This window comes from Eubalaena glacialis, chromosome 4, assembly GCF_028564815.1.
Source record: "Eubalaena glacialis isolate mEubGla1 chromosome 4, mEubGla1.1.hap2.+ XY, whole genome shotgun sequence".
Classification (NCBI taxonomy): Eukaryota; Metazoa; Chordata; class Mammalia; order Artiodactyla; family Balaenidae; genus Eubalaena; species Eubalaena glacialis.
The window spans coordinates 176,716,144-176,738,464 of record NC_083719.1 but is presented as its reverse complement, the minus strand read 5'-3'; the positions used below and the strand labels follow the sequence as shown (position 1 = coordinate 176,738,464).

The 22,321-nt window shown below is 42.4% G+C and overlaps 1 protein-coding gene across 2 annotated transcripts in view; it reads right to left on the bottom strand.

Moving 5' to 3' along the window:
- Nucleotides 1–22,321, bottom strand: part of LOC133091245 (zinc finger protein 709-like) — a 56,742-nt gene that overhangs the window by 15,079 nt on the left and 19,342 nt on the right. The window lies entirely within an intron of this gene.

Here is a 22,321-nt window from a genome sequence, read left to right as displayed (position 1 = left end):
TCCCTATAGTGGAAATGCAGAGTCTTAACTGCTGGACCGCCAGGGAAGTCCCTCATTAGTGTTTTGATTTGCAATTCCTTGATGACTAATCATATGCAGCATTTTTTCACAGCTCCTGGTCATTTGTATATCTTTTTTGGACAAATATGTATGCAGATCCTTTGCCATTTTTAAACTGAGTTATTTGAATTTTATTATTAAGTAATAATAGTTCTTTATATTTTTCTATATAAGTCCCCTATCAGATATATGATATGCAAAGTTTTCTTCCATACTGTGGGTTGTGCTTTCACTCTCTTGCCTTAAAAACTTTACATTTAATTGTGGTAATATACACATATTATAAAATTTACTTTTTTTTTTATTACCATTTTAAAGTGTACAGTTCAGTAGTGTGAAGTACATTGACATTGTGTAGCCAATTTCCAGAACTATTTTCATCTTGCAAAACTGAAACTCTAACCCATTAGACAAAAACCTCCTCTTTCTCCCACTACCCCAGTCCCTGGCCACAACCATTCCACTTTTCATCTTTATGCATTTGACTACTCTAGATACCTCACACAAGTGGAATCTTACATTGTTTGACCTTTTTTGACAGGCTGATTTCACTTCAAATATGTCCTTAAGGTTCATCCATGTTGTAGCATGTGTCAGATTTGCTTTCCTTCTATAGCTGAATAATACTCTGTTGTATGTACGTACCTACTTTTTTCATCCGTTCATCTATTGATGGACACTTGGGGTTACTTCCACCTTCTGGCTATTGTGAATAATGCTAATAATGAACACAAGTGTACACATACCTATTTGAGTCCTTGCTTTCAATTCTTTTAGGTATTTACCCAGAGATGGCAACTAAGTTTGTAATTTTTTGAGGAACTGTCATATTGCTTTTCATTCCATCAGCACAATTTTATATTCCCAGCAATACTGTGCAAGGGTTCCAAAGGGTGTTTTCACTTCCTTGGTGGTACCCTTTGAAGCAAGAAAGTAATTAATCTGTGGAAGTCCAAATTACCTTTTCCCCCTTTTTGTTCTTGGTGTCATATCTAACAATTCGTTGTCAAATCTAAGATCAAGAACTTTTTCCTATGTTTAACTAACTGTGATAGATTTACTCTTATGTTTAGGTCTTTATCTTTTTTGGTAAATTGTTGTATCTGGTGTGATAGAAGGATAAAGCCTCTTTCTTTTGCATAAGGCTATCCAGTTGGCTCAGCACCATTTTATGAAAAGATTATTCTATCCCTATTCTTGGATCCTTTTTCAAAAATCAGTTGACCACAGATGTAGGGGTCTGTGGTCAACAGACCACAGATGTAGGGGTTTATTTCTAAAATGTCATCTATTCCATAGATCTGTATGTTTATCCTGGTGTCAGTACCACAGTATCTTGATTACCATTGCATATTACAAAGTTTTGAAATTGAGAAATGTTTGTCCTACCACTTTGTTTTTCTTTTTCAAGATTGCTTTGGCTATTCTGGCTTCCTTGCAATTCCATACAATTTTATGAAACAGCTTGCCAGTTTGTATAAAGGAATAAGCTGAGATAGTGATAGGTATTGTGCTGAGTCTTTGGATCATTTGGGGAATAGTGCCATTTTAACAGTGTTAAGCCTTTTGATCCATGAATTGGGATGTTTTCCCATTTACTTGTACATTATTTTATTCTGACCATACTTTGTAGTTTTCTGAGTATTAATTTTGTAAATCTTTTACTAAATTCATTCTTAAGTATTATTTAAGTATTCATTCTAAAGTATTTTATTTTATTCCTTTGATTCTTAATTTTGCTTCTTGCATTTCTTAATTTCCTTATCATATTGTTAATTGCAAGTATATAGAAATACAATTGATTTTTCTATTTTGATCTTCTATCTTACCACTTTGCTGAGCTCAACTGTAAGTTCATACAGTTTTTTTTAGTGGATTCCTTAGAGTTTTCTAAAAACAAGATACCTCATCTGAAAGTAGAGATAGTTTTACATTTTCCTAACCAGTCTTCAAGCATTTTATTTCCTTTTCTTGCATAATAGTTCTAGCTAAAATCTCCAGTACATTGTTGAATAGAAGGAGCAAGAGCAGACATCCTTGTCTTGTTCCTTATCTTCAGGGGAAAGCATCCAGTCTCTCATCATTAAAGATAATATTAGCTATGGGTTTCCAGAGATGCTCATTATGAGGTTAGGAAGAGATTAGAAATTTCCTTCTAATCCTGGTAATCTGAGTGCTTTTATCATGAAAGCATATTGTATTTTGTTAGTTATTTCCCTGAGGCTATTGAGATGATCTTGCTACTTATACTTTTTACTCTATTGATATCCTTTATTACATTAATGGGTTTTGAGATTAACCCAACATTTCACCCCTGAGATAAATCTCACTGGTCATGGTACATAATTCTTTTATAAATTGCAGCATTTAAATACTAAAATATAATAGTATTTGTTGTATGTGCCTCATAAAATGAGTGTGAAGTGCCCTATTTTAAGAAAAGTTTGTCAATAATTGATATTAAATTTTCTTTGAATGTTCTGGAGAATTCTGTGTTGAAGCCATCTGGGCTCAGCCTTTTTTTTTTAAGTATTTGTTTATGGCTGTGTTGGGTCTTCGTTTCTATGCAAGGGCTTTCTCTAGTTGTGGCAAGCGGGGGCCACTCTTCATCGCGGTGCGCGGGCCTCTCACTATCGCGGCCTCTCTCGTTGCGGAGCACAGGCTCCAGACGGGCAGGCTCAGTAATTGTGGCTCACAGGCCCAGCTGCTCCGCGGCACGTGGGATCTTCCCAGACCAGGGTTCGAACCCGTGTACCCTGCATTGGCAGGCAGATTCTCAACCACTGCGCCACCAGGGAAGCCCAGCCTTTCTTTTTTTTTTTTTTTTTTTTTTTTTGGCCACACCACACGGTTTGCAGGATCTTAACTTCTCCCACCAGGGATCGAACCCTGGTCATGGCAGTGGAAGCGAGTCCTAATTGCTGGACCACCAGGGAATTACTCTGAGCTCAAGCTTACGTTGTGGGTAGTTTTTTGTTTACTAATTCAACCCCTTCACTTGTTATAGTTCTTTAACATTTTCCACTAATTCTTGATTTAGTTTCAGTAGTTTGTGTCTTTTGAGGAATTTGTCCATTTCATCTGAGTTATCTACTTTGTTCAATTGAATTGAATTATTCATTGAATGCTTTTATAATACTTTTTACTTCTGTAATGTCAGTAGTAATACCCCTCTTTCTTCCTGAATCTATGAATGTGAATCTTCTTTCTCTCTAAGTCAATCTATGTAAAGATTTGTCAATTTTGTTAATTTCTCCCTAGAACCCACTTCTGGTTTCACTGATTTTCTTTATGGTTTTTCTATTCCTTGTTTCATTAATTTCTGCTCTAATTTTTATTATTTCCTTTTCTCCTTGCTTTGGGTTTGATACCTCATCTTTTCAAGTGTGTTAACATGAAAGGTTAGGTTATTGATTTCTTTCTTCTTTGTTAGTATAGGCATTGATGGCTATAAATTTATTTCTTTGTATTGTTTTAGATTCAAGCCATAAGCTTTGACCCTTTTATCATGATATAATGTCTCCCAAGATTTCTAGCAATATTTTTTTTGTTTTAAAGTCTACTTGCTAGGGGTTTCCCTGGTGGTGCAGTGGTTAATAATCTGCCTGCCAATTCAGGGCACACGGGTTCGAGCCCTGGTCTGGGAAGATCCCACATGCCGCGGAGCAACTAAGCCCGTGAGCCACAACTACTGAGCCTGCGCGTCTGGAGCCTGTGCTCCGCAACGGGAGAGGCCGCGACAGTGAGAGGCCCACGCACCGCTATGAAGAGTGGCCCCCGCTCGCCGCAACTGGAGAAAGCCCTTGCACAGAAACGAAGACCCAACACAGCCAAAATAAATAAATAAATAAATTTATTTATTTTAAAAAAAAGTCTACTTGCCAGATATTTATATAATCTCTCCAGCTTTTATACGTGTCCTATTTACAGATGTACCTGCTCTTCCTAAAACAAAGCCCTCAGACTAGACGGGGAGAGAGAACCTTGTATTTTGGTTCTGGGTGCCATACTCTAAAATGGAGTACTATTCACTCACTGAGCTAAGGTAGGAAGGGAAGGGTCATGGTTCAAATATTCTCACAGAATTTCCAGTGATTTAATTGAATGGATGTCTTCCTTTGCTGTTTGCCTTTAGGACAATTTCCAGAGGCTTTAAATGATTGGTTTAAAAATAATTTTCACCAGTTTCACTGGGGTGTGGGTCAGTGGAGCTCCTCATATTATCATACTACCATATGCATTTAATATGCTGCCCATATCAGAAAATGATCTCCAGATTGATATACAATGGAACTACAGGCTGTGATGGCACTTGTCATTTTATAGAAAAACAAATTTGAGAACATTAATTTTGTATGGTTTGTAAAATTGTATTGCATACTTGAAAATATTATTGTTTAGAGGATTAACACATAGAGATGCAGCTTCTCATTAAAAATAAATTAGTCAGGACTTCCCTCGTGGGCCAATGGGTAAGACTCCACGCTCCCAGTGTAGGGGGCTGGGGTTTGATCCCTGGTCAGGGAACTATATCCTGCATGCATGCCGCAACTAAGTCCGCATGCTGCAACTAAGTCCGCATGCCACAACTAAGTCCGCATGCTGCAACAGAGTCCTTGTGCTGCAACTAAGACCCCACACAGACAAAATAAATAAATTAAAAATATACATATATATTTTAATCTGCAAAATAAATAAATAAAGTTAAAAAAATTAAGAAAACAAATTAGTCATTTGTCATAGAAAACAAACCTATGGCTACCAAAGGGGAAGGGGGGAAGGGATAAATTAGGAGTTTGGGATTAGCAGATATAAACTACTATATATAAAACAGATAAACAAGAAGGTCCCACTGTATAGCACAGGGAACTATATTCAATATCTTGTAATAAGCCAGAATGGAAAAGAATCTGAAAAAGTAAAATAAAAGCATAGGGTAAATCTATAAGCACTGATCTATATGTGCTGCAGAATGATGTAGCTAAGCTAAAAATTTCCAATTTGCTGGGAATTCCTGGCGGTCCAGTGTTTAGGACTCCATGCTTTCACTGCCAAAGTCCTGCGTTCCATCACTGGTCAGGGAAAAGAAAATTTCCAATTTGCAGTTTTATATATATATATATATATATATATACATATATATATATATATATATATATATGTTTCCATCATGGTTACCTCTGCTGAGTAGGACTGAGGGTGCTGAAGAATGGTTAAATTTCTCCACACTTTGAAATGTTTATTATGTATGACTCTTTACACTTAATTTTTATTATTCTTTTTAATTTTAATTTTTTAATTTATTTATCTTTTGGCTGCATTGGGTCTTCGTTGCTGCACACAGGCTTTCTCTCTAGTTGCGGTGAGCGGGGGCTACTCTTCGTTGTGGTGCGTGGGTTTCTCATTGTGGTGGCTTCTCTTGTTGCGGAGCATGGGCTCTAGGTGCGCGGGCTTCAGTAGTCATGGCGCGTGGGCTTCAGTAGTTGTGGCGCGTGGGCTTAGTTGCTCCGAGGCATGTGGGGTCTTCCCGGACCAGGGATCAAATCTGTGTCTCCTGCATTGGCAGGCGGATTCTTAACCACTGTGCCGCCAGGGACGTCCCTACACTTAATTTTTAAATGTTTAATTAAGCAGGTAATTCATGACTACCAAAAATAAAAATAAAATAATAAATTAGTCATTTGATTATAAACTATTAAAAATAAAATATGGGTACATTTTTTTTGTTTAGCATGAGTTGTTTATTTTGTATATCAACTTTCAAAACCTCAGCCTGAGACATAGAGGTGTGCCTGAAGACTCACTCCTGGCATGTCTTCTACCATTGGCGACTAAATTCCCCATGCTCCTGTAGATAATGATGTGATTTGTTGCTTATAAGTCTTTTCTATGTAAAAAGAAGCTTAAATTGCTTCTTTTAAATTATTTAAATTATATATATTTTTGTTTCTTCCTCTTGAAATGCAAAGGTAATGTGGTTTACATTTTGAAATATGCTTTGCTTTCTTGTTCATTTAAAATAAATCCTGGGAATTCCCTGGTGGTCCAGTGGTTAGGACTCTGTGCTTTCACTGTCAAGGGCCCGGGTTCAATCCCTGGACAGGGAACTAAGATCCCTCAAGCCAAGCAGCTCGGCAAGCAAGCAAGCAAGCAAGAAATAAATAAATAAATAGATAGATAAATAAAATCCTAAATAGATAAATAAAATAAATCCTGTACCTGTTTTCCTATCAATGGTGGTGTGCTACCAGCACACGTGAGCAAGAACACTGGAGAGCTGCTGCTACTATCCCTAACCAGGCCACTCCTAGTCTGCAGTGGCACCCAATGGGCAGCAGGATTATTTAATCTCCAGGCAATCATGCTAGAGGATGCCCTGGGCAACAGTTGACCTCATCTGCACATTTTTACAGACTTTTAGGCCATTATCATGGTGTAGGTACTTGGTACCAAGAACAATGTTAACCAAAATTTTCGAAGTGGAGATCTGACTGAAATTAAAAACTGTTTATTTGGGGTTTGTTAGGACTGCAGCCCGGGAGACACGGATTCAAGAAGCACTTGAATTGTGTTCTGCTAGACTACAGAATAGGGGTGGTTTATAAAGGCAAAAAGCTGCAAGGCCACGGTCAGTTACATAAATTGTTTGTCAAGAATTATAATTGGAGCTGACAGAAAGTGAGGGTGCTTGTTATGCAAGGATTGGTTTGGGATGTGAAATGGTTGCATAGTTACCAGGGGAGACCTTGAGACAATAAGGTTGTAGCTGGCAGGTGTTGTTCTGAATATGGCTGGTGGTCCCTGGGTCTGGCTCAGTTCAAAGAAAGTTCAAGTTCTCAGTGGTAAAGAGACGTCTGAGATTAAATCCTCAATGGCCAACTGACTCCGTTTTTGTATGCCTGAATTGTGATTACTCCATTATAATTTCAATTTGTCATCAACAACAACTCCTTATCCAAGGGCATCTCTTCGGGATAAAGCACTCTGGGATGATCTTGCCTCATAATCACACAAACACAAAGGTCACGTATCTCTGCACTTACTAAAAATCAAACTTCAGTGCTTCATTGCAATCCTCAGGCTGGTAAATTAGTTCACATTTCTGAAACACATACTGACACCTCAGTTGCACTCAGGAACCCAGAGAACAACCTGGGTGAGGGAGGCAGACTTTGCAGTGTCAAGAGGGTGAGGTGCCCTGTGTTCCCACGGGAGGATGTGAGTGACTTATTTGATTGATTTTGTGGACAGACATGGAAATGATACTATACTACAGACTGATAAGACTGTAATACAGTCATCCCTAGGTAACCAGGGGGGATTGGTTCCAGGAGACACTGACTATACCACAATCCACCGTTGCTCAAGTCCCATAGTAGGCCCTCTATATCCCCAGGTTCTGCATCCACAGATTCATCCAATGTCCAATGGAAATTTCAGTCTGAGGTTGGTTGAATGCTCCAATGCTAAACACGGGACTAGAGAGGACTGACTGTATATATGTTGAAAAAATCCGCATGTAAGTGGACCCTCGCAGTTCAAACTCATGTTTTGCGAGGGTCAACTGTACTATTCTGTAAAAGTACAATACTATACACTATAAAGTAATTATGTATATGCTAATTATATATAATATATTCTACTTACATATAGTATAAGCTAATTACGTATAATGCTATACTACATACTACCTATACTATGTACAGGTAATATATTACACACACTTTATTTTTTTTAGCTTTTTAAAAAAAATTTTTATTTTTATTTATTTAATTTTGGCTGCGTTGGGTCTTCATTGCTGCACATGGGCTTTCTCTAGTTGCGGAGAGCAGGGGTTACTCTTTGTTGCGGTGTGTGGTCTTCTCATTGCAGTGGCTTCTCTTGTTGCGGAGCACGAGCTCTAGGCGCGCGGGCTTCAGTAGTTGTGGCTCGTGGGCTCTAGAGCGCAGGCTCAGTAGTTGTGGTGCACGGGCTTAGCTGCTCTGCAGCATGTGAGATCTTCCCAGACCAGGGCTTGAACTCGTGTCCCCTGCATTGGCAGGTGGATTCTTAACCACTGTGCCACCAGGGAAGCTCCAACATACACTTTATATATATAGTATATTCTCTCTATATATATATGCAGACACACACTCTATGCAATATTAGTCAATTTGATACTATATACTATGTAATAGAGTACATGAAAACCTATTTTTATATACAAGCAAAAAAGCCTCAACAAAACACCAGCAAACTGAATTCAGCAATACACAAAATGACCTATACACCATGACCAAGTAGGATTTAACTCAGGACAACATGTTGGTTTGACATCTGAAAATGATTCAGCATAATGAACCATTAGTAGAATAAACATCAAAGTCTAAAAGATCATCTCAATAGACACAAAAAAGCTAGTGACAAAGTGCAACACCCCTTGACAAGGAAAACTCTCAATAAACTGCAACTAGAAGGGAATTTCCTCAACCTGAAATAAGGCATCAGTAAAAAGCCCACAGCTAACAATATACTTGATGGAGTCTGAAGGCTTTCTCTCTAAGAGCAGAAACAAGACAAGGATATCTGCTCTAACCAGTTCTAGTTAACATTGTAAAGGAAGTGCTACCAGGGAAATTAGGCAGGAACATGAAGTAAAAGCATTCCAGGATATATACACACAACTCCTCAGGCAAACACACAAAATCACACAGATATTGTCATGGCGCATATAGGAGGACACACGCAGATACAGACACACAAACCTCAGAGTTAATGGCTCAGACACACAGATGCTCCCATAGACACATGGATCCCAAGCCCTCTGCACTCCTCCCCAGTTTTCTTTCTCTGTTTAGGACTAATCACAATCAGATATGTTATCATTTTACTTAGATATCTTCTTTCTTCTCTACTAGAATGTCAGCTTTTAAGCACACAGGGATATTTCTTTGGCTTTGTTCACCACAGCACCTACTAGAAAGCCTGTCACACCAAAGGAGATAGATACTAATTGAATATCAGGGCTCACAGAGAGACAAACAGACACACACACTCACACAGAGGTTTTACAGAAATTTCATCATAGGCCCAGATCTTCACAGAGTGAATTGTTCTCACCCCCATCCCATGTGGTAGAGGGGTGTCTCCTGGCTCCCAACCTAATCCCCAAAGAGGGTGTTAGAGCTCCTAATGGGGAAGGGATTTCACCCTTCCTGACACCTTATAGTACAAAAAGCACACCTCTACAAAAATAACACAAAATGGGAGACTATGGATGGCAGAGTCACTGCCGGAAATGACACACACATAAACACAAACACCACGGCTTTACACAAACCTCATCACAGGCCCACATCCACTTGATCTTAACAGAGTGAACTGTTTTGAGCCCTACCCCGTGTGACAGATGAGAGTCACAAGGCCCCAAAACCAATCCCCCAAGGCGGGTCCATCTGGCCCTCCTAATGGCGAAGGGACGTCACATTTCCTGGGCCGGCCCAATACATTAAGCCATTTTTTAAAAGTTAATTAATTAATTAGTTTTTGGCTGTGTTGGGTCTTTGTTGCTGCGCGCGGGCTTTCTCTAGTTGTGGCGAGCAGGGACTACTCTTTGTTGCAGTGTGCAGGCTTCTCACTGCAGCGGCTTCTCTTGTTGCGGAGCACGGGCTCTAGGCGCACAGGCTTCAGTAGTTGTGGCTCGCGGGCTCTAGAGCGCAGGCTCAGTAGTTGTGGCGCAGGGGCTTACTTGCTCCATGGCATGTGGGATCTTCCCAGACCAGGGCTTGAACCCGTGTCCCCTGCGTTGGCAGGTGGATTCTTAACCACTGCACCACCAGGGAAGTCCTACGCCATTTTATATAAGAAAAACTTCTCAGGAGACCGAAGAGGTGAGGGTCAGGGTCTGCAATGCCAGGAGTTATCCTGTTCCAACCACTCACGCTGCTATAATCACTTTCAGAAAAGCACCCCTCACGATGTCACCCTTCCTCACTTTATTTTCCCATTGCAAGCTCAGTGAGGGCGACAAAGATTTCTGTGTCCTCACTCGGCCTCCATGTCCTCTGGGAGGTCTCCTCCGTACGGTATCCATCACCCCCCAGGTCTCACCTGCGCACTGAGGTCGCTCCGGTCCGCCTCACAGGCCGTCCCCACTGAGCCCTTGATCGCTGTCCCCTACTTGAACTTCCACTGATGGGGAGAGAGGCGGCCTCCAGACCTCGGACCCCAGGTTTCCCAGCCACAAAGAGAGCACTTTCTGGGACCCTGGAAAGCACTGAAAGCTGTTGCAAGGGCAGGTGGGGACATGGCTCGGCCCATTTCTGCCTCTCGAGAAACCTGAAGCTTGTCCTCCGGTTAAGGAGGAGGCACCACCTCCTGAGCCTGCGCACTTCAGGGATCCTGGGTGTTTCGCGCGTCTTATTTGGAGATGGTGTCACGTTGCATTCTAGAGTTTTGGGAAGCAAAGGGGCCCCAGCAGCGGAGGGTCTGGCTGAGATCACCATTTCCCACAGGCCACGGGGCAGGAGATCTGCAGAGATTTTCCTGCACTAGTAAAGAGTTGTCACCAGCCTCGGTAGGGGAGCGCCAAACTCTGGAAGCGGATGCCGAGGTAAGGGACCCCCCGGTGGTCGGCACATGTGCCACCGAAATCATAGCGTGGAGGGTTTTAGAATAAAGGGAGGATGATTTGGTAACAGTGGGGTCAGTCAAAGGGACTCTATAGCTAGGACAAGGCAGGGTGTCTCTTTTTGACATTATTGGTGGTTTTGAAAGTATTGTGAAACTGTGCTTGTTGGTACACAGCTGATCTTTATGAGATAGCGGGTAATAACTGTGTCTGAGGGGCCTGAGCCTCGCACTCATGACATGGGTTCTGGGTTCCATCACTGCTTCACCTCACAGTCACCTGAGGTCACAACGGAAAATTTCCAGAGTCGGATAGTGTTTGATTTAAACATGTTTCCTAACAAGCGGTCACAGAGTACACTAGAGATGGGAAATTTATAAGCTAGAAATGGTCTCAAGACCTTCTCTGGGAACACGTGATGCTGAGGCACAAGGATTAGATTAGGACACACGCAGCTGTATCCCATTGGGGAGGTCTGTGACATGCACCTTTGTGTCAGACCACAGCATTGCCAAGATATGACCAAAAAAACCTGGAGTCAACACAAAAGTGGACTCCAAGAGCCCTATCACTTTCTCACCAGTTATGTGAATGGCAACGAGAGCAGGTGTAGGCATAGAAGGTGTTTCTTTCCTAAGTCAGACTTGGTACCAAGAAAGTCCTGTTGTGACCCATGACCTTCCTCCATTCTAGTCCTTCCATTTCTTCTTATGAAGGATCACAGAAGGTGGAAAGAAGTGTTACACGTGTAAAAATCAAGGTTTGGGGAAGTTTAACATTCTCCTAGCATGTGAAAGCATCTTTGTTGCTTTGTATTACTTTTTAGTATATACACATATTATTTGGAGTGTAGCTGTGAAATATTACAAATGTATAGTTATACTACCATTAAGATAGAGGACACTTCATCACCTCAAAGGAACACTGTAGTGGTGCCTGGTTGTAGTGAACCCTCCCTACCCTTAATCACTGATCTGTTTTAGCTTCTTATACCTTTGCCTCTTCCACAATGTCATACACATGGAACACCATGTTGTCTTATGATCCCTGCTGGAAACTCTGATTCTGCATTTGTAAAAGTGTGTAATTATACAAACCTTATAGTGTCCTTCTGAGTATGCAATTTTTGACATTGCCCAGAAGAGTGGCACATATTATGCCTTCAAAACTGAGAGATTCCACTGTTATCAGCTATGGGAATTGAGGTAAGACCCAATGCTTAACTTTTTTCATTTGTATGTGGGAGGAATGATGGGGACAGGAGATCAAATGCGATACCAATAATTGTAAAGTCACATGTCAACACTGCTAAGAAAGCATAAATTAGTACTGAAAAAAAAGGGGGGAGCAAGTTTGGACTTATTTTGCTGTTTAATGAAACCAAAACTGTCACCTTTTACCCCATCTTCCCTAACATCTGCTGAAAGTGTAAACGTGGAAATGATCCCTGAAAACAGAAAAAATGAGCTTTGAGGGCTTTGTGCATAAACCTCCCAGCTGCTCCTCTTGTAAGAAGGCATAGGGACTTCCCTGATGGCGCAGTGGTTAAGAATCTGCCTGCCAATGCAGGGGACATGGGTTCAAGCTCTGGTCCAGGAAGATCCTACATGCCGTGGAGCAACTAAGCCCGTGTGCCACAACTACCGAGCCTGCGCTCTAGAGCCCGCGAGCCACAACTACTGAAGCCCTCGTGCCTAGAGCCTGTGCTCCGCAACAAGAGAAGCCACTGCACTGAGAAGCCCGCGCACCACAACAAAGAGTAGCCCCCGCTCGCCACAACTAGAGAAAGCCTGCACACAGCAACGAAGACCCAACACAGCCATAAATAAATAAATAAATAAATAAATGTATAGAATAAAGTTAAAAAAAAAAAAGAAGGCATAGAATATTTCCTGCTCTGAGGAAATATACCTCCTTTGCCACCACATTCAGATATTACTCAAAATGATACCCTCTGTCTGCAGCTCACCTCAATTATTCCTTGGATAATTGCCCTCTAAACATCCATAGTTATTTTTGGTGTTTCAACCAGGAAATCATATTGGACTTGCACAGATATCACTCTACTCATAGGAAAATGCATGATGAGCTACAGTTGTGCAGATGACCTTTACTCAAACCCAAAGGAATACCTTTAAAAGATTTATTCATTTGATGTTAGTCTGTGTTCAATTAATACATTTTGTTTAATCAATAAAACTTGAAACACAGTATGAAATTATATCTAAGAGACAATAAAGAGATAAATATCAGAAAGAAATAAAAATATTCCAATATAATACAGCATGTATTAAAAATTGTTTCCCTTTTTTCATTTCCAGATCGTGTGCAGTAATAGTCATGAGGTGTGTTCTTTTACTTTAGGTGAGTTCAAATTGATTTCCAGAGCTTAGACTTGCACTCCTGAAGTGTTCAAGTATGATTATCTTCAAAACAATTCTTTTGCCGTGGAAATAATAATTAACAACTTTTTTCTTTTTATGGAATGTAATATTCAACAGATACTTGTGGGTTTTCTTGTTGAGCCAACAAAATTCCTATAATTTTCTTTTCTCTTTTACACATAAACACTGGGTTTGAGTGAATTTGCTGGATTGTTCACTTGGTTTGTGTATTTAAAATATCAGTGGTGGTCCTAGCAACTCCAGTGGGAGTAGAGGCCCTAAGGCCAGTGACTCTAAGCTAAGGCCCCCTTGAGCCTGCGAAGGGAACTGCTTGAAGGCCTAGTTGGTTCTTCCCAGGGAGCCTCTCCCTGCAGGTGTCCTACCTGCTCACACCCACCCTGGAAGGAGCCTTTAGGCTGAGAGAAGCTACAGAGCCCTGGAAACAGGGGATGCACATGCACTTGTGGGGATGGGGGCTAGGGGGCGAGAGAGGAGTGGGTAGGGAGGTAATGCCCTTTCTGAGGTTTTAGCTGTAGTTCCCTTGGGCCTTCTTGTAGAAAAAGGATGGAGTTTTGCATCCAGTGTAGCTGCACTCAGAGTGTAACTTATATACGTTAAGAAAGTCACGGGGGCTTCCCTGGTGGCACAGTGGTTGAGAGTCCACCTGCCAATACAGGGGACACGGGTTCAAGCCCTGGTCCGGGAAGATCCCACATGCCGCGGAGCAACTAAGCCTGTGCGCCACAACTACTAAGCCTGCGCTCTAGAGCCCGCGTGCCACAACTACTGAAGCCCGTGTGCGACAACTACTGAAGCCCATGCACCTAGAGCCCGTGCTCCGCAACAAGAAAAGCCACCGCAATGAGAAGCCCGCACACCGCAACAAAGAGTAGCCCCCGCTTGCCGCAACTAGAGAAAGCCTGTGCGCAGCCACGAAGACCCAACGCAGCCAAATTAAAAACAAAACAAACAAAAACCTTAAAAAAAAAGATTAGTAAATAGTAAAATATAGTCTATATAAATTTCTCTGTTCTACACAGAGAGTTTAAATAAATCTGTAAGATAGGAAGGTCTAACTTAAGAAGACTCACTACCCACATATCCTGGTCCCCTCCAGTGCTGTTCCTCCTGCCACCCCGAAATACAGTTTTGAAAATTTGAGCATTCTGTGTTTCTTTTAAACCAAGCTATTGCGAATGCATATTTATCTTACCCAGGTTTGTCCTTGCGGTTGAGCAGTCAGACTCCACGTTTTTAGATGTTTGACTGCTCACCTCTTAAGCCTCACCCCACCCTCTTCCCCTTGTGCCCCTACTTGGACAAGCTGAAGAGGAAGCCTGGGTGGTCTCTCCTCTAGAGCAGGCAAGAGATTCCAACCATAAGCCCTGCCAGTGCGCAGGGACTCTTGCCCGGGCCCCATGCCCAACCACAATGAACACCCAGGCCAGGCTCCTTGCCTTGCTTTCTGAAGCCATTTCAGAGCTGCTTGAGAGGCCAGCCCTCCCTCCTCCCCCAAGATCTGAGTCATAAGCTTTTTCCTACCTTCTTGGTGTGTGTGTGTTGCGGGGGGGGCACTTTGGCATCAGCCTCAACAAGGAAACCACACCTCTGCAGGTGACAATAATAACTGTTGCCATGAGCAGCATATCCACACATGACCGCCACCTGTGGGTCTGTCTTCTCTTGCTCACCTGCTCTGCTGCCTGATGGTTGCCAGCGCTGTGGGCTGCTGGGCGCTGGAGAGCTTCTGCCGTGAGCTGTGCTGCCCTTGCACTGTTGACCCCACCAGGCCTCAGTTCTATGGTTGGCTGACCAGAATTGAAAGTTTCAAGAATTTCTAAGCCTTTCGGAGCAGGGGTGTGGGATTGGGGCTCTGCTTAAAGTAGTCCTGGGTTGATGTCTGTGCCAGGAATTATCTGTGTGTTACAGAGAAACTGTGACAGAGGCTGGGTTGACCCCAAAATGCCATGGGGATGGGGTTGGGAGAAAGGGACTACACCCTGTGAAAGAGGTAGCCTCATTGAGTGAGGGGGTAGTCCTGAAAAAGCAGTCATTTAAGAAGAAAAGGAGGGCTTCCCTGGTGGCGCAGTGGTTAAGAATCCGCCTGCCAACGCAGGGGACAGGGGTTTGAGCCTTGGTCCGGGAAGATCCCACGTGTGACGGAGCAACTAAGCCCGTGCGACAGAACTATTGAGCCTGCTTCCTAGAGCCTGCGAGCCACAACTGCTGAGCCTGTGTGCCACAAGTACTGAAGCCCACGCACCTAGAGCCCGTGCTCTGCAACAAGAGAAGCCACTGCAATGAGAAGCCCGTGCACTGCAAGGAAGAGTAGCCCCCCTCTCACCACAACTGGAGAAAGCCCACGCACAGCAACGAAGACCCAATGCAGCCACAAAAAAAAAAAAAAAAAGAAGAAGAAAAGAAAAGAGGAGAGGGGGAAAGGCAGCCACTAGGTTGCAGGCTGAGCCCACATTCCTAATACCAGAAGGCTCACCGGACCCTTAAAGACTTCTGCTGCTGCACACCCATGGCATCCTTGTGGCACAGCCAAGGGATTGGTTCAAACCTGACTTAAGCCTGGGTTCCTTAAACCCTATAATGCAACCAATTGTCATGGGGAAGACTCCTAACCTTGATGGCACTGTTTTGAGGCTCTCGAGAGGAAAAAAAATTATAAATACCAGGGTAGAGAGACACCCCTTCCCCGAAATATATCCAGTGAAAAAGAAAACAAAACAGTAGATCAGGAGGAAGGAAATAATAGATACAACACTAAAACAAAGGTCCACAATTTGACCCAATTGGAAATCCAAAATATACTAAAATAATTTACACAACAAAACAGATGAAAGTACACTGCTTGGCTTTTGGGCCTCTACAACATAGGTTCAGAATTAATTTTGCTATCTGATATAAAGTACTAATTCAGATACCTTCAAGCAATTAATAAATACTAGGTCTCAAAGTACAGATCTACCTGAGATCCCACTAAATTTAAGCAAGATACCTCTGATAATCTTAGGAGCACTAATGAATATAGAGGACAAATAGGACAATGTTTCTTCTTAACCATCAGAACCATGGTTGTACCTAAATTCTCCATGGTCACAACACCCATTGTCCTAAAATATCCCATAACGAGCTGGGAAGCTCTGAACCAATGATTCATAGATTAAAGTTTTTGCCACTTAAAAATTGCCTTGGATTTCCCTGGTGCTCCAGTGGTTAAGACTCTGCGCTTCCAGTGCATGGGTTGGATCCCTGGGTGGGGAAGTTCTGCATGCCGTGTGGCACGGCCAAAAAAAAAAAAAAGAAGAAGAAAAACTGGACCTCACAGACCTTACTCCCCAAATAAGTTAGTTAATATGGCCCAACATAAATTACACAGGGCCTTGATGGACTGAAAACTGTATACAAAACCTAGTTAGTGAAGGGTTACTTATTCTCCATCCTCCTTCTAACAGCCCAGTTTATCCTATTAAACCAGGAAAGAATGACACCTTACAGTGAATTAAGGCAACCTCAAGGCTGTGGTCATACCAAACAGAACCCTATTCCTAGTCCCCAACATTACAGAAATTACCGACTCCATCTAATAAGCAATTGATAAATATTCTGATATCACAGATTTGGCTAAGTCTGTTGTGTTCAGTGCCTAGTTCAACAGCCTCTCAGCTGCACTTGGCCTTCAGAGCTGAAGGGATGTGATACACCTTTACTGGGTTATCCTCCCAGATCATTAACAGCTTTGCCCTCCCACACAATCATTGCAGGCAAGATCTCAACAGCATGCTGGTTTCTCCAAAAACACAGGCAGAACATTATATTAATGACATCTCCTCTAAGGACATTAAGGACATACAAATATTGAAAAGAAAAGCTCACAAAAAGTAGATGGGACATGGCCATGCATATAATGTGAGTCCCTAATAACTCTGTTAAATTTCTGGAAATTATTTGATAAGCTGAGGCCAGCTCCCTCCCTGACACCATGAAGAAATGGCTATTGTTCCCCATAGCACCTACAACATCTACATGGTTCTTCTGATGTTCTGGAGGCAACATATTCCGTGTTTACAAATTTTACTTGAGCCCATTTTTGTTGTTATTTGCAAATTTCCCACCTTGTATGGGTACCCTACCACAAAAGGCTAAAGACTCTCTTCAATTACAAGTGGCACTCCAGTTAGTGCCCTTAGAGAATCCTTCACTAGAGGCAGTATGTGGATGATTTGCCTCTTTGCTCTCCTTCTCAAGCCTCCTCACAGGAAGATAGCAGCCACCTCCTAAAGCTTTTAGCCTTAAAGGAACATAAGGTCGCCACAGAAAAATTGCAGTTTGCTCGAACCCAGGTTCAATATTTAAGGCATCTGATATCAGAACATGGGTGACACATAGATCCAAATAGACTTCATAGTTTCCTAAGTTTCATGGTATCCAAAGTAAGCACCAATGGTGAGGTTTTCTCAGGCTAGTGGGTCACTGCCAAAAATGGATTCCAAATTTCTCTCTTATGGCTAAATCTCTGTATGTTTTACTCAAGAGTAACAACCCTGACCCAATTTTATGGAAAGAACCGGACAACAAAGCCTTCAAGGCCTTAAAGAAGGGTCTGATGGGGACTTCCCTGGCGGTCCAGTGGTTAAGACTCTGCGCTTCCAATGCAGCGGGCAGAGGTTCAATCCCTGGTTGGGAAACTAAGATCCCACATGCCACGTGGTGCAGCTAAAAAGAACAAAAAAGAAAGGAATTGCAAAGAAAAGAAGTGTTTAATGAACCCACCTACCCTTGGCATTCCAATTATCAGATTCCCTTCATCCTTTTGGTATATGAAAAGGAATGGAATGCCCTTGGGGAACTCACCCAAAAACACGTACCACCATCCACCCATAGCATAGGGTTTTATAGCCAGCCAACTGGACCCTGTGGCATGGGGACACGCCCCTGCCTCAGCTTAGAGCCATCATGGCCACTGCCCTTTTGGTTATGGCCATGGATAAAATCATTGTGGGATCCCCTTTAGCCATTTTTGTACCTCATGCATTAGAAGCTCTCCTGAATTTTCATCACACTCAACATTTCTCAGGCAGCCGCCTCACCTCCTATGAAGTCCCTTGTTAACTGCCCCTCACCTAACTCTTTTACACTGTAATAACTTTAACTCTGCTACTCTTCTCCCTTCTATTACTGATGAAGTACTCACAACTGTTTTAACGCTGACGGACCACCTCCTGACTTGTAATATGTGCAGAAAATTCCATTGGGTAATGTTGACTTCTCATGGTTCATTGATGGTTCTTATTTAAAAGGTGACAATAACAAATATTGTGCTGGGTATGCTATTACAACTCCTTTTGATGTTGTTGAGGCAGCATCTTTACCTATGGCTGCTTTGACCCAACAGGCTGAATTACATGCTCTTACACACAGGCCTGTACATTAGCCAAGGACAAAACTGCCAGTGTTTGTACTGATAATAGATAACGCTTTCACAGTAGCTCGTGATTTTGCAATGTTGTGGAAGCAACGTGGCTTCCTTACTTCTGATGGAAATAAAGTTAAAAATGGCCTCTATGGAAAAAAAAAATGGCCTCTATGTTCAGGAATTACTGAATGCAATAATTCCCCTTCCGCATTAGCTATTAAGATTCTGAGGCTTTTTTTTTTGGCTGCGCTACACGGCTTCTGGGATCTTAGTTCCCCGACCAGGGATCGAACCCATGCCCCCCAGCAGTGGAAGCGTGGAGTCCTAACCACCGCCAGGGAATTCCCCAAAGGCATTTTAAATTTGACTCTCTGAAGCTAGGGAAAATCACCTTGCTGACATTTCTGCAAGGAATGCCCCTTAAAGGGATCTAGAGCAGCCATATGTCTGTCATAGACCACAGGGATATTTGCCCAAATAATTTAGAAAAACTGGCTAGAGAGGCCCAACAATTGGCCTCCGAAAAGGAAAAAAAAAGATTGGAAATTCAACAATTTTTGGTTTGATAAAAAGAGAAAGTTCTTGTTTGGACCAAATACCAACCCAGTCCTACCAGAGATTCTAAAATTCCCACTCCTTAACCACTATCCATGCATTAAACCATTGGTCACCTGACAAAATTATATCCTTCATCACTCAGTATTGGTGGGGAAACATTAACAAGCCCACAAAAAGTGCCTACCTCACTTGTCCCACTTGTCCAAAGCATAGCCCAGTGAAGCCTGTCTGTTTTGCTCCTAAACATTTAAAACTGCGTAATGGGGATTTCCCTGGTGGCGCAGTGGTTAAGAATCCGCCTGCCAATGCAGGGGACATGGGTTCAAGCCCTGGTCTGAGAAGATCCCACATGCTGCAGAGCAACTAAGCCCATGCGCCGCAACTACTGAGCCTGCACTCTAGAGCCCACGAGCCACAAGTACTGAGCCCGAGTGCCACAACTACTGAAGCCCACGTGCCTAGAGCCCGTGCTCTGCAACAAGAGAAGCCCACGCACCGCAACAAAGAGTAGCCCCCGCTCGCTGCAACTAGAGAAAGCCCACATGCAGCAATGAAGACCCAATGCAGCCAAAAATAAATAAATAAATAAATCAAACTACCTAATGAACCATTTGAAGTCAGCAAATGGATTTCATGCAACTTCCTCTGTCTAATGGATATAAATATGTTTAAGACATGGTCTGTTATGTTTTCACACTGGACTGAAGCCTTCCCTTACAGACATGCTACTGCCTCTACTGTGGCTAAAATCCTTTTGGAAAAGATTATCCCTACCAGGGGAACTCCTCTCAAATTTCATAGTGATTGAAGAACCCACTTTACTGGTAAGGTGCTTTGACAAGTCTCTGCTGTTTGACGGGCAACACTATCACTGTGCTTACCACCCTCAATCCTCTGGTTCAGGCAAACACACTAATGGTATTAAGATTCAATTGGCAGCATTTGTTGAGGCCCTACAAATACCTTGACCAAACTCACTGCCGTTAGTTCTTCTAAATCTCAGACCCACCCCTTTTGGAACTCATGAACTCTCACCCTTTGAGACAGTCACAGGACACCCAACGCACTTGACCTACTGCTTCTTTTGACCCACAACTGATAAAAGGGGAGATGCTCCAACATTGCAAAGGCCTAATCGTTTCTATGAAAAGTAATTATGTTTTGGTTGAAGAGTCTTTTCACAGTGTACCCTTGGGAAACAAAGACCTCTAAGTATCACATCTTGCAACCTGGAGATTTCATTTATTCAAATATACACCTCCAGAAGAACTCTCTTCAACCTCATTGGAAACACCCCTATCAAGTACTGCTAACCAACACTTGTGCCATCAAATTCCAAGGAATGGACTCTTGGATTCATGTGACACACTTAAAGAAAACATCAAACCCTGACTGGACCTGCACATCATCTGGTGACCTGAAAGTAAAGATTTCCCAGAATTGAAGCAGACAAGATCTGATAAGACAGCTTTCCCAAGATATCAGGACCAGGTCTGCTGGAAGTTTGTTGCCAAACCCTTGATGATGACATAACTCTTCAGATGATAGCTAATGCTTATTATCTTAATAACATATGGACTAGATAAAAAGTGCCTGAAGGTTCTCTCTCTTACCCCTTCTTATTACTCAAATGTGACCTTAGTAGGTTTCTTATCTGGGCACTTTCCCTTTGACGTGAGATACTAAACCCAGGAAACCCTGACATCGAGGGAAAAAAAGCTGCTGAAACTATATAGAAAACCTGACTCTTGATCAGCGATGCTTTCAGAGAAAGATCTTCATCAAAAGGGGAAAATGTAAAAAAATGAATAAACAGAAACTTCAAATAGAGTGGGCAGACCAGAAGGGGAAGCTCTCACATCCTGCAATGATAGTAGAGCCCAACAGGAAAGAAGAAAGATACCTCTTCTTTCCTGGCAAGAACTCAGCCAATGAAAAGTCACTGACGCTCTGTTTACTACAGCCCTTCCAACTTCCTTTTCTGCTCTATAAAAGTGTTCACCTTCCCTTGCTGTGCGGGGACTTGCAATGTGACTTGCCATGTTGCAGACCACGAGTTGCAGTTCTCTGCTGATCCTGAATAAACTCACCTTTGCTAGAGAAGTATCTTGTAGTCTATTTGTTTCAGGTCAAGAAGGTAAAAGGTTAGGTTATTGATTTGCGATCTCTTGTTAACATAGGCATTAATTGCTAATAGAAACATTTCTATGTACTATTTTAGATGTAAACTATAAACTTTGACTCAGGCATGATATAATGTTCGCATTATCTCTAATTATAGTTTTTTGTTTTAAAGTCTATTTTGGGGGCTTCCCTGGTGGTGCAGTGATTAAGAATCCGTCTGCCAATGCAGGGGACACGGGTTCAAGCCCTGGTCTGAGAAGATCCCACATGCTGCGGAGCAACTAAGCCCATGCGCCACAACTACTGAGCCTGCGCTCTAGAGCCCACAAGCCACAACTACTGAACCCGCGTGCCACAACTACTGAAGCCCACACGCCTAGAGCCCGTGCTCCACAACAAGAGAAGCCACCGCAATGAGAAGGCTGTGCACCTCAACCAAGAGTAGCCCCGCTTGCCGCCACTAGGGAAAGCCCGTGCGCAGCAACCAAGACCCAACACAGCCAAAAGTAAATAAATTAAATAAATAAATAAAAAATAAAATCTATTTTGCTAGATATTTTTATAATCTCTCCAGTTGTGGAATCATACTCCCCTAGACCTCATTGATTCCTCCCATGGTGGCTCCACCTTCTTAACTGAACCCTTTCTCCTTGACATCAGTGTCTAATTTGTACCCATGAGGTTTTAATTTGTGGAGATGACTGGCAACACTGCTGGTGGGTGGGCTGAGTCCTGACATGAAAATGTACAGACTTTAAATTAAATACAATAAAACATGACTGAAGACATATTAGGGATTACACTCAGCTATGAATAACAGGAAACATACAGAACCTGCCTGATATGAGGAAGGTGCTGATGCTACACGGAAGGACGGCATCAGTGGAGTCACTGCACAGTGCAGTAGATGAACAAACTCTCATGTAGTTATTTTGGACTGTACCACTGTAACTGTCATAGTGGAATGGGGAGCACATAGTCAGGAGCAGTATAAACAGAACAAGCTGTTTACAAATTAAACCTTATACAAATAAGATCTAGAGAACAGGGCGCTCAGTGCTTCAGAGAATATTCTTAACCATGACAGTCTAAATTTCTTACAAGGTGGACACATGAGAGCTTGCAGGAAAATCCAAACTGTACTGGATCTTTAATGTTGAA